The 13,589-nt window shown below is 44.9% G+C and overlaps 1 long non-coding RNA gene across 1 annotated transcript in view; it reads right to left on the bottom strand.

The window, feature by feature from the left end:
• Nucleotides 1–13,589, bottom strand: part of LOC141112958 (uncharacterized) — a 164,490-nt gene that overhangs the window by 124,695 nt on the left and 26,206 nt on the right. The window contains exon 2 of the long non-coding RNA XR_012236668.1: nt 2,732–3,002. This is a non-coding gene — a long non-coding RNA (uncharacterized lncRNA). The remainder of the gene's footprint in view (nt 1–2,731; nt 3,003–13,589) is intronic.

Genomic DNA, 13,589 nt, shown 5'->3' with positions numbered 1-13,589 from the left:
CTTTTTTTCACAGCAGTGTGGCCATCCAGACCTTCTCGATTCATTATCCATTTAAGGTTTAACTGCCATCGGGAGATGGGTATCGGCGGGTAGGTTTGAGTGGTTTGAGTGGTGAGCGGCCGCGACTGACGGCCGGGTGTGGACACGCTGATACGGTGAAATGTGATCGGTGCCTCCAAGGATCCCTGACAATGGTTTAAAATGTATCTGAAGGAATATCGTGCGTTTCTTTACCTAATTAAAAGTTATGGTTAAAATGTTTAAGTGAGGCCAATTTACTCCAAAATGGTGTGGTCTGGTTACTTTATAGGTTAAGTGTGGTATTAGGTATTTAGAAGGTTAAGATAGGTTTTGTATAGGCCATATCATAGTCATGCAAAGTGTAGTAAGCTATTGTAACGAGTTTCCTTTTTTTTTTTGTACATTTATATATTTTTAAAACTTGTATCACATCTTTATTTAACAGCTAAATGTTATTCCACAGAGGGCATTGAAACACAGAGTTGGTAAAGAATGCTGGGCTGTCTGGGGTCGAGCTGCACTGTCTGTGTTCATAGATGCAGCCAACCTGACTGGGGATTGAACCCTTATGAGTGCCCCCATAGAAAGCAGCTTCCTATGGGGGGCACTCACTTAAGAGGAGGAGCCAGGAGCGCCAGCGGGTACCCCAAAACAGGAGGATCAGGGCTGCTCTGTGCAAAACCATTGCACAGAGCAGGGGAGTTTAACATTCCTTTTTAAAAAAATGAAAGCCAAGCTCCAAGCTTATTCAGAAAAAAATTAAAGTCAGCAGCTACAAATACTATAGCTGCTGATTTTTAATATTAGGACACCGACCTGTCCACAAACAGAGGTGTCTTCATCGAGCCGATTTTTCAATTCATACTTTTAATTGACACTCCCAGCAGTTTGCATAGGGCAGTGTTAACTGCCGCTGGGAGACATGCGATGTGGGAATCCGCAGTGGATTTATAGGGTTCCTGCATCCCTGCAGTGTGAAGTGAGCCTTACACAGACCTCCTGCATTGAGGAAGGAGTGCACCCAACCACCTGTGGCGTTGCGCTAATGATGGTGTTCAAAACAGCCTTGAAGAGAGGACATTGCTCGAAGGGTAACCAAGTCAGATGTTCGATGGGAAAGACCACCAAAACTTAACCACAAGGCATCTACTGTTGTTAGGGCCTGGATTTGAACCTAGAACCTCAGCTGTGCCAGGCAACGTCTCTTCTTGTGGAGCTACTTGGAATGCTGAGCAGATATAGGGACACTTCCTAGAATGATTGTGTCTTGAACCTTGTTTGTCTTGAACCCTGAACTCTTTGCTCCTCCCATGAATTTCATGATTTAAACCATGTCTCTGCACATTCTGTTTGTCAGATTATTGTGCTCTCTCCAGCCAGTATCTCACTCCTGTCTTCTCTTCTGTCGTCAATATTTTACTACCACTAGTTATCGACCCTTGGCTTGTTCCTTGACTACGCTTCTGCCTAATCCCAACCTGCAATTACTTGCTACTGACCTTTTGCCTTGTTTGCTGACTACGCTTCTGTTTGGTCCCTACCTGCTTATCCGCTACTGGCCCTGGCTTGCTCATCTCCTGGTGGGGCGATCCCGAGGACCATGACCTGGTACTAACATGCAACAAAATCCATCTCCACCATCAGGAGATCTGGTGAACATCAGTTAGTACTTAAAGCGGGGTTCCACACAAATTTTGAACAATATCTGTATGTATTCTCTTCCTTGCCTAGATGCTGACATGCCGTTTAAAAAAATTTAAATCGCCGTAATTACCTTTTATTTTTCTATTCTTCTTTGCACTTCCTGGTTCTCCTCCCGTGGGAGTAGGCGTGTTTCTAGCCTCTCCCAGACTCCTGGGAGCTAGTCTCAGGCTTCCCAGGATGCCACTGAGCATGTGCAGGAAGGAGCAGTGAATGCTGGGAGCACAGCATTCACCGCATCCAGGAAATAAATGCTTGTGGGCTTCAAATGCCCACAATGAAGATGGAAACCGCCTGCAGTGAATAATATAAGTTATTCTTTCCGACGAAATCTGACACAGGCGGACATATTACACACAATATGTGAGTATGTAATGCTGAGAAGAAAAGTTTGTGAATGAACTCAAAAAAAAAAAACGATAGATAGGTGGACCCCCGCTTTAAACTCTGCACCTCAGGTGAGCCTGCGTCATTCACCAGGGTGACTGCCTGTGTACCTATCCTGCTGGTCGGTCATAGTTCCACTACTACTATAGCAACTGGTCTTCGAGCTTGACCCCTGATCATGACAACTCTAGTCATTTATTGAAGCAGGGCTTGTCCTTGCAATGGAAGGATCATACTTTAGGGATGTATATTGTGTAGTGAGGTAGCGCTAATATAGCACGTCCAAAAAAAAAACAAAAAAAAAAAAAACAAGGAATTTCTCAGATGCTCATGGCAAATATAAACCCATATAAAAATGTTCAAAGTCCTAAAAGGTGCATCCCATAATATATATCTGAGCAATAATGCAATGAAATCCAGTAAAGTGTATCACATAAAATTGAACTAATAGTTAACTGATTCCCAGGAGTAATCAGCATCCAAAAAAATCAGGTGATTCAGAGAGAAGATCAGTTACAAAGTGAAAAATATAAATCAGGACAGGTGAAAGAGTCCAAATTAAAGATGTAAGATGGCAAACATGTCTTTCTGCAATCCTCCCTTAGTAGTGCTAGCCTCTCACCTTATATAGATAGACCCCAACGGGTCTAATGGGGCAACAGTGAATGACCAGCCTGTTGTTGAAGCTTTCCTCACAGCTTTCAAGGGATCACTGCAACTTTTGTCCTGTCTCCAAGGTCTTTTCCTAGAAGAAAGTTTTCTCCCAATCCTATAGGTGGGGCAACAGTAAACGACCAGCCTGTTGTTGAAGCTTTCCTCACAAGGTCGAAGGGATCGCTGTAATTTTTTCTCCGGTCTCCACGGTCCTTTCCTAGAAAAAAGTTTCTCCCAATCTGCAAGATAGAAGATAAAAAAGAAGGCTCTCCATAGTGTAGTAGGTTTAAAAGTAATGTTCAAAAGTAATTTATTAAAAAAAAATCTAAAATCTCCTTTACACTAAAAATGGCACCAGCAGGCCAGGCAGCAAAAAAAACGTGTCAAACAAATGAAAAGACTTCCGGTCACGGCCGTAACTTGAAGTGATGTCACCTAGCTCCTCCTGACTAGTTGCATCACAACACACATGACTTCATCAAGTGTATAGGTGCTGGGTGACGGTGGTGATCTTAAATAGCAATACTAATCATGTAAATGGACAATATGTAAATGAGGCATAAGAGCAAAGGACTCTGGTAGGTCAGATTGGCAAAGCAAAAGACTCTCACTAATATAGTTACATGCTCACAAGAAAAAAAAAAGGGAAAAGCGAAAAAGGAAGAGCGAGAGAAAAAAAAAGGGGGAAGAGTGAAAAAGGAAGAGCAAGAGGGGAAAAAAAAAAGGAAAAGCGAAAAAGAAAGAGCAAAAAAGGGAAGAGCAGGAAAAAAAAGGGGAAGAGCGAAAAAGGAAGAGCGAGAGAAAAAAAAAAGGAGAAGAATGAAAAAGGAAGGGTGAGAGGGAAAAAAAAAGAAACGAAAAAGAAAGAGCGAAAAAAAAAAAATATATGCATGATATCAATAATCAGAAATAAAGCAATTTAAATCAAACTCAATGTTAAGGTTAAGACCTAGGGGGGCAAAAGATTGCATTGCAAATATCCATGGAGATTCAGATTTGCTAAGTGAAATCATTTTATTGCTTCCTCTCCAGTGGGGCTTAAATTTTTCATACTTTAGGGACTCTATCCACTCTGACATGATTTAGTAAATTAGCCAGTTAAGGACCAGCGGCCGCAGTTATACTGCGGCAGGTTGGCTCCCTTGGGCGAATCGCCGTAGCTGTACGTCGACCGCTTTAAGACCACTAGGGGGCGCTCGTGCCGTAACGACAGAGCCAATGCGCGTGCCCGGCGGCCGTGATGTTCGCCGGGCACCCGTGATCACTCCTGAGAGAGACAGAACGGAGATCTGTCAATGTAAACAGACAGGTCTCCGTTCTTTCAGGAGAGAGGAGACAGATCTGCTGTTCATACTGATTATGAACCGCGATCGCTCTCCTCCTCCAGGCAGCCCCATCCACCTACAGTTAGAAACACTCCCTAGGACACACATTTAACTCCTTGATCGTCCCCTAGTTTTAACCCCTTTCCTGCCAATGACATTTATACAGTAATCAGTGGCTATTTTTAGCTTTGATCGCTGTATAAATGTCGGTTCCAAAAAAGTGTCAAAAGTGTCTGATCTGTCCGCCGTAATGTTGCAGTCCCGCTAAAAATCGCAGATCACTTCCATTACTAGTAAAAAAAAAATAATAATAAAAATGCCATAAATCTATTCCCTATTTTGTAGATGCTATAACTTTTGTGCAAACCAATCAATATACACTTTTGTGATTTTTTTTACCAGAAATATGAAGAAGAATACATATCGGCCTAAACTGAAGAAGACTTTTTTTTTTTGGGATATTTATTATAGAGAAAAGTAAAAAAAATTGTTTTTTTTTCAAAATTGTCAGCCTATTTTTGTTTATAGCGCAAAAAATAAAAACTGCAGAGGTGATAAAATACCACCAAAAGAAAGCTCTATTTGTGGGAAAAAAAGGACATAAATTTTGTTTGGGTACAGCGTCCCACGACTGCGCAACTGTCAGTTAAAGTGACGCAGTGCTGTATCGCAAAAAATGTCCTGGTCATTAAGGGGGCAAATCCTTCCGGTCCTTAAGTGGTTAAAGTCATCACAAACACAAGGTGGAGAGCCAGTCCAGTTAGTACAAACTAAGAGTTCTAGAGGGAATTTATTCTGCCATTACAATAATCCAAAAAGGTGAGAACGCCTGAGACCTTCTTGTTGGTATGCATGTTGATGTGGATCAAGAATGCATCTACAGTCAGAAGAGACCGCTCTTCGAAGGGAAAACGTTCCAACACCTTCACAGGTGGGGCCCAGACAACGTCAGGGTGTTTCTAATCCTCAAAGAGGAATGACTTAAATTATAGGTGTAGCTGGAAGGTCTTAGCAACTATAAAAGCTCTGAAAGATCCAATGCCTGTGACAGTAAGCTGGTCCTCCAGATGAATGGTAGAATTTAATGCATCAATCAGGTCTATAACAACCCCTTCTAAATCTGCATCAAACAGAGAGATCAGAGTAAGTGCACACAGCACTCCACTTTGCGGCTGATGCCAGTGTTCAGTTCCTTATCCTTAACGCTTACTTCGTACAACCAGTGGTGGCAAGACATTTTTAAAAGGGGGAGCCAAATGGTGCAGCAGTTAGGTAGCTTTAGGTGCTTAAATCTGACCAGCCTTACTCACTAAGTGAGTCTTCAGCAACAGGGTCACATCAGAGGCTGTGCCACGGTTTTGGACCCAGAAAACACTCCATGGCTAGCCTAACCTACACAGAAGAAGGCGCCACCATGCAGAGCCCAGTGCCCAAAGATCACATTCCAGGTTATTGCTGCATGTCCAGTCTGGACATGACCTCCAAAGCTATTGCTGAGGATATGTTGATCTGAATAGCTGTTAATGTGGACACTACACAAGCAATGGTTCTTGATTAAAGTCACCAATGAAAAAATCAGTGGTGTATCTGAAAATCTTGACTGAAGTCATCAAGAAAAAAAAGGGCTGGCAAAATTAGGTACGCTTTTGTTCAGCAGACCTGAAGGAAAGGTGTCCAACCTCCTAGTACACTAGCAAAAAGCGAGGCTTTTCTGCTTGCCAGTGTCCCAACCTCCTGTTGGCAGCTATATAACCTAAGTTACTGAATTCCTTTGTCCCTTAATGAAGAACGATGTGCAGTCAGATGGACATTGTACTAACAACTTCCATTGTCAGACTTTTCCTGTTATAAAAGTTGTGCAAGGTGCTTAAATGTGACTGTTTAGTTAAATAGGCACCACAATTAGACCAATGGCACTTAGTATTCAGCGATTTTTTTTTAACAACAAGGTTGGTCTTTATTTGAAAAAGAATAGAATGTAGTACATTACAATTCTCGAAAACAGTATTGTGGATATACAGATAAAAAGGCAATATGCATGCAGTAATCGATAAACAAAATAAGTTTACAATAAATTGTCCCACACATATATCCCCAAGAGCAAAAAAAAAAAGGGGGGTGGGCCATCCTCTACAGAAGAGGGAATGCCGGGTGGAGGGGGTGGGAGGCGGGAGGGGGGGCATGAAGGGCAGGCCACATCCCCAACAATGTCCATTATACACCATCAAAGCAGATACAGGGTGTCCATGAGTAGGCATTTCAGATGGGGTCGGTCCATGGCTGCCAGACCTACCAGGCATACTTCTAGGGACAGCCCCTACTTATATAGATCAGTTTGTACATAGGCAAAATAGCATTAATCGAGTTCTCCCATGTCCTCACTGTAGGAGGCCGGTGAGATGTCCACTTTAGTAGTCTCTCTTTTTTGGCATAAAAAAGTAACAGCGAGAGCAGCAATTTAGTATATCGGGGTCTATGTTCATCCTCTTGTATAACCAGTAAGGCCAACTCAACCTTCAAGGCTATCTCCAATCGGAGGCGAACATTAATGAACTCCTCTATGGCAGCCCAATAACGGGAGAGTTTAGGACTAGCCCAAAACATATGAATATAGTTTGACATCACGGAGATTGACATCACCGGCAATTCAGGGACCTCTGTGGGTATATTCTGTGCAGTCTCTGAGGCGTAAAGTATATCCTGTGCAGGAACTTGGCTTGGATTAGTTTATCCCTAGAGGATATTACTAGCTGGTAACTGTTTTCAAAGCACTCCTCCCAGGTTTCCCTATCCAGAGTCGGCATGTCTGTCCTCCATTTATCCCACAATGCCTCCATTTTTGGCGAGTCTGTTAGGAGTGATGTCAGGTACAACGCAGAAAGGGGCTTATGCCAGGATTCCTGAGCTAATAGCTCCTCAACCACATCCGCCCTAAGGGCAGGCGGGGTCAGGAACTGTGCACAGAAGGTGTGTCACGTACCTTATCGGAGCCTGAAGTGACGAAGTCGGCCTCCCTTGTATCTCCAACCCGGGTCCCGCTGAGAGTGGGAACAGAAGGACCCAAAGGAAAAGGAGGACCACGAGTGCCTGCAGATGTAGCCCAGGAAGCTTGAGGCAGATGATGCGACTTTGGGTATGTAGGAAGTAGCAGCAGATCGCAGGAGCGGAGATGCAGCAACTTGGCAGGCAGCTTGGAGCCAAGCAGGAGACAAGAGCGGAGTCACAGGAATAGCAGGCGGGCAGCAAGGTACCAAATCATCAGGCAGGAGCAGAGTCAAATAGGAAGCCAGAATCAGGTACCAGTAATCAAGGATGAGGGAGAGTCCAGAAGCAAGGTCAGGGGAAGCCAAGGGTTCAGCAACAGATATCAGGCAGACAAGTAAAACACAGGGTACTGGTACAGGAACAGCTGAAGATCAGTCAGCATCTGTTTACAGTCAGTGTGCCCTTTAAATAGGCCGTCTGGCGCCATTCCCTTGCGCACGTGCATTGGCGCGTCTGCGATCCAAAGAATCCCTTATGCGCGCACGCGATTGAACCCGGAACGCAACAGTTCTTACATTGCCCCCTCCTTACGGGCAGCCTCCGGATGCCCCTCAGGGGCTTCTTCTCTGGATGGTGCTGAAAAAATGCTCGTACCTTTTGCGGGGCATGTACATTAGAAGCTGGTTCCCAAGAATTGTCCTCAGGGCCATAGCCCTTCCATTTAATCAGAAACTGTGTTAGGCCATTCCTGGTTCTACAGTCGAGAATGGCTTCTGCTTCAAACTCTTCGCTGCCCTCAACGAGCAGTGGAGGAGGGTTTTCTGGATCCCGGTTGGGAAAGGGATTGGGCACTGATGTTTTCAAAAAAAGAAATATGAAACACAGGGTGAATTTTAAGTTTCTTTGGTAGGATAAGTTCAAAGGCCACAGAGTTGATCCTTCTCTTTACAGGAAAGGGCCCCAGGTATTTTGGACCAAGTTTCTTGGAGGGACACTTAAGTTTCAAATTAGCAGTGGATAGCCAAACCTTGTCTCTTGGTTTCCGATTCAAGTTACCCCTCCTTTTCCTGTCAAAAAATCTTTTGTTGTTAGCCTGAGCCTTAGAGATGGTGTCCTGAAACAATTTGTTATTGGCGTTGAACAAACTCAATCTGTCTTGGACAGCAGGCACAGCAGATTCCACGGGTAATTCAGGCAAAAAGGAAGGGTGGTATCCATAATTGGGGAAAAAGGGTGTTTGCTTGGTAGCAGAGTGGATGGAATTGTTGTATGCAAATTCCGCTAGCAGAAGCAGAGGTGACCAATCGTCCTGTGAAAAAGAGGAGAAGCAACGCAAATATTGCTTCAAAGTCTGGTTGGTTCTCTCCGTCTGTCCATTAATTTGAGGATGGTAAGCAGTGGACAGACGGAGCTCGATGTTCAAGGCTTCACAGAGAGATATCCAGAATCTGGAAGTGAACTGTACCCCTCGATCAGAAGTGATATTGTCGGGGATACTGTGTAGCCTCACTATCTCTCGGATGAACATGGAAGCAGTCTCTGTGGCAGACGGGGTTCCTTGCACGGGTAAAAAGTGTGCCATCTTAGTCAGGCGATCAACCATGACAAATATGGTGGTAAAGTTCTCAGACGGGGGGAGTTCAACAATGAAATCCATGAATATCATGCTCCATGGTTTCTTAGGCACAGGAAGACATTCTAATAGGCCCCAAGTCTTGGCTCGGTCAGTCTTATTGCGTTGACAAGTCACACAGGATTTGACATATCTTTTACAGTCCTGAATCAAGTCTGGCCACCAGAAAGAACGGGAAATTAGGTCGATACTCTTGTGAATCCCAAAATGGCCCACCAAAGGATGATCGTGGCAACGGTTCAGGACAAAAACTATAAACTGCTCCGGGACAAAGACCTGTTCCTTATGGTAACAGAGCCCGTCCTTTAGCTGAAGGGATAAGTCTTGGGAAGGGGGATGCTCCAACAACTCAGCTCTTATTTGGGACATCAGATCGATTTGGAGAAGAAGAAAGTTTTTGGCCGGTAAAATGGTGTCTGCTTCCGAAGGATGAACAGGATCATGGAACATGCGCAACAGTGCGTCTGGTTTCCCATTCTTTGAACCAGGGCGGAAAGTTATGTGAAATGTGAAGCGGGAGAAGAACAATGCCCATCTTGCCTGCCGAGGTCTAAGTCTTTTAGCTGTTCTCAAATACTCTAGGTTCTTGTGGTCGGTGAAGATGAGTATAGGGTGCAAAGCACCTTCTAACAGGTAACGCCACTCCTCGAGGGCAGCTTTAATGGCCAACAGTTCCCGGTCCCCCACATCATAATTTTTCTCAGAAGGATTCAATTTCTTGGTGAAGAATGCCACAGGATGGAGTAGAGACTTACAGTGCCTTGAAAAAGTATTCATACCCCTTGAAATTTTCCACATTTTGTCATGTTACAACCAAAAATCTAAATGTATTTTATTGGGATTTTATGTGATCGACCAACACAAAGTTGCACATAATTGTGAAGTGGAAGGAAAATGGTAAATGGTTGATGAAACCATGTGTGGTTAATGTGAAAAAGTGTGGTGTGCATTTATATTCAGCCCCCTGAGTCAATACTTTGTAGAACCACCTTTCACTGCAATTACAGCTACAAGTCTTTTTGGGGATGTCTCTACCAGCTTTGCACATCTATAGAGTGACATTTTTGCCCATTCTTCTTTGCAAAATAGCTCAAGCTCTGTCAGATTGGATGGAGAGCGTCTGTGAACAGCGATTTTCAAGTCTTGCCACAGATTCTCAATTGGATTTAGGTCTGGATTTTGACTGGGTCATTCTAACACATGAATATGCTTTGATCTAAACCATTCCATTTTAGCTCTGGCTGTATGTTTAGGGTTGTCCTGCTGGAAGGTGAACCTCTTCCCCAGTCTCAAGTCTTTTGCAGACTCGAACAGGTTTTCTTCTAAGATTGCCCTGTATTTGGCTCCATCCATCTTCCCATCAACTCTGACCAGCTTCCCTGTCCCTGCTGAAGAAAAGTATCCCCACAACATGATGCTGCCACCACCATGTTTCACGGTGGGGATGGTGTGGTCAGGGTGATGTGCAGTGTTAGCTTTTTGCCACGCATAGCATTTGGCTTTAAGACCAAAATGTCCAATTTTGGTCTCATCTGACCAGAGCACCTTCTTCCACATGTTTGCTGTGTCCTCCACATAGCTTCTCACAAACTGCAAATGGGACTTCTTATGGCTTTCTTTTAACAATGGCTTTCTTCTTGCCACTCTTCCAGAAAGGCCAGATTTGTGGAGAGCAGGACTAATAGTTGTCCTGTGGACAGATTCTCAAACCTGAGCTGTGGATCTCTGCAGCTCCTCCAGAGTTACCATGGGCCTCTTGGCTGCTTCTCTGATCAATGCACTCCTTGCCCGACCTGTCAGTTTAGGTGGACGGCCATGTCTTGGTAGGTTTGCAGTTGTGCCATACTCTTTCCATTTTTGGATGATGGATTGAACAGTGCTCCGTGAGATGTTCAAAGCTTGGGATATTTCTTTAGAACCTAACCCTGCTTTAAACTTCTTCACAACTTTATCCCTGACCTGTCTGGTGTGTTCACTGGCCTTCATGATGCTGTTTGTTCACTAAGATTCTCTAACAAACCTCTGTGGGCTTCACAGAACAGCTGTATTAATACTGAGATTAAATTACACATCGCTGGACTCTATTTACTAATTAGGTGACTTCTGAAGGCAATTGGTTCCACTAGATTTTAGTTAGGGGTATCAGAGTACAGGGGGCTGAATAAAAATGCACGCCACACTTTTCACATATTTATTTGTAAAAAAAATTGAAAGCCATTTTATCATTTTCCTTCCACTTTACAATTATGTGCCACTTTGTGTTGGTCTATCACATAAAATCCCAATAAAATACATGTATGTTTTCGGTTGTAACATGTCAAAATGTGGAAAATTTTTTCTACGTATTTGTAAGGCCTCTAGTTCGGGTTCCGAGAGAGGGTAAATTCGGCCGAAAGGAATCTCTGCCCCTGGTAAAAGTTCAACGGGACAATCGTAAGTCCGGTGGGGAGGTAAGCTCTCTGCATTCTTTTTATTAAATACATCCAGGAATTCATGATACACTACGGGTACTAACTTCATAGTTTCAGGGTCCGAGTGGATGCTGAGGAGAGGAGCAGGATTAACAAACTTTTTCGGGTAGCAATGTCTCTGACAATAATTAGAGGAAATGGAGATATCTCCGGTGAGCCAGTCAATATGAGGGATATGGGCCCTCAGCCAAGATAACTCCAGGATAACAGGAAACATGGGGGAAGTTATGACATCCAAACGGAGCAGTTCCTAATGCCCTGAAGAAGTTTGGCAAAGAATGGGTACAGTCTCTTGTGTAACAGGCGTAGACTTGAGACCAGAGCCATCTGCAAGATGCACAATAAAATTCCTGCCTTTTGGTACATACAGGAAGTTGATGTAAAGTGACAAAGGCTGAGTCCACAAAACAACTGCAGGCTCCTGAGTCTATAATTGCGGTTACAGGAATAGTCCTCTCTGGCAACTGAAACTGGAGCGAAAGAGGGAGATGTAGCAGATCCCTCCCAGGAAGATGCATCATGTAAGGTGAAGTAGGAGTGGGCTTGGCAGGTCTTATGGGACAAGCCTGAATGAAATGACCTGCTCCTCCGCAGTAAAAGCATAGCCTGTTATGTAGTCACCGGAGGCGTTCGGAGGAAGTCTGTGGTGGTCTTAGAAAGCTTCTGCGGGGAGACTCAAGGTGCTCCTTATTCTTGTGGGGTCCCCTTGGTAATCTGGATGTGACTGTAGAAACAGAAGCAAAAACTCCTGAGGAAGTAGATGGCTTGGTACTAGCTTTCTCAGATTGCCTTTCACGCAGTCGACGGTCAATTTGGATAGCAAGATGGATCAGATCTTCCAGGGATGATGGTACTCCTATTCGGGCAAGTTCATCTTTTAATGTGTCAGAGAGTCCAAGACGAAATTGATGATGTAGAGCGGCTTTATTCCACTGCGTATCTAAACTCCAGACACGGAAATCAGTTACATAGTCCTCTACGGATCTCAAGCCTTGTTGGAGTTTACCAAGTGTAAATTCAGCAGTCTGTTGGAGGAAGGGGTCAGCATATAGTTGGGACATGGCTGAAAAGAAGGAGTCAGCGGTAGACAAGGCTGGATCATGATGTTCTCTAAGACGATGAGCCCAGGAGAGTGGTTCATTTTGTAGGAGTGTGATGATAAATCCCACTTTAATACTCTCGGATGAGAAGGTTCGGGGTAACAAGGAAAAATAAAGTTCACAGGCATTTTGGAAAGTGCGGAACATTTTGCGATCCCATGAAAAATGCTCAGGCAAGGGTACTCTGGGTTCAGGAGGCAGAGAGGTTTCGCTGAGCAGGCAAAAGTCAGTTTGCACAAAAGCAAACAAGAGCAAGGTGGGTAGAGGCAGATGAAACATCAAGCAGGTTCGGTGGACGATCTTCCATCTGGCCCATCTGGCCCAGGTCCTCTTGGAGATTCCGTACAGTATGGGCTAGTGCAGAAATTGCTCGGCAGATGTCCATAAGAGGTGAGGCCTCCCTTTCAGACTCCATTGCTGGCTGACTGATACTGTCACGTACCTTATCGGAGTCTGAAGTGACGAGGTCGGCCTCCCTTGTATCTCCAACCCGGGTCCCGCTGAGAGTGGGAACAGAAGGACCCAAAGGAAAGGAGGAACACGAGTGCCTGCAGATGTAGCCCAGGAAGCTTGAGGCAGATGATGTGACTTTGGGTATGCAGGAAGTCGCAGCAGATCGCAGTAGCGGAGATGCAGCAACTTGGCAGTTAAGCTTGGAGCCAAACAGGAGACAAAAGCGGAGTCACAGGAATAGCCAGGTTCGGAAGCAGGCGGGCAGCAAGGTACCAAATCATCAGGCAGGAGCAGAGTCAAATAGGAAGCCGGAATCAGGAACCAGTAATCAAGGATGAGGGAGAGTCCAGAAGCAAGGTCAGGGGAAGCCAAGGGTTCAGCAACGGATATCAGGCAGACAAGCAAAACACAGGGTACTGGTACAGGAACAGCTGAAGATCAGTCAGCATCTGTTTACAGTCAGTGTGCCCTTTAAATAGGCCGTCTGGCGCCAAAGGGGCGCGTGGACGTGCACCCGTGGGTGTGCACATTCCCTTGCGCACGTGCATTGGCGCGTCTGCGATCCAAAGAATCCCTTATGTGCGCATGCGTGCGCGAGTGAACCCGGAACGCAACAGTTCTCTTACAAGGTGTGTCGCAACTGATGGTAGCGAAACAACATCCATGCAAGGAGGGCATGCCTACCCACAAGGTCCTGAAAGGGGATGAGGGTTCCGGACTAGAAAAAAAAAATCGAGAGAAAAAAACAGCGTGGGGTCCCTCCCCAGGTCCATACCAGCCCTTGGGTCTAGTACAGATTCGGAGGGGACCCCCACCCCCAGCATGCCCAGGGCGGTGACGTCACAAGGAGGCGTGGCCT

The sequence above is a fragment of the Aquarana catesbeiana genome, linkage group LG11, assembly GCF_042186555.1.
Source record: "Aquarana catesbeiana isolate 2022-GZ linkage group LG11, ASM4218655v1, whole genome shotgun sequence".
In the NCBI taxonomy this organism is placed as follows: Eukaryota; Metazoa; Chordata; class Amphibia; order Anura; family Ranidae; genus Aquarana; species Aquarana catesbeiana.
Note: the sequence above shows the minus strand (reverse complement) of the source record. Positions and strands in the feature narration are given on the sequence as shown.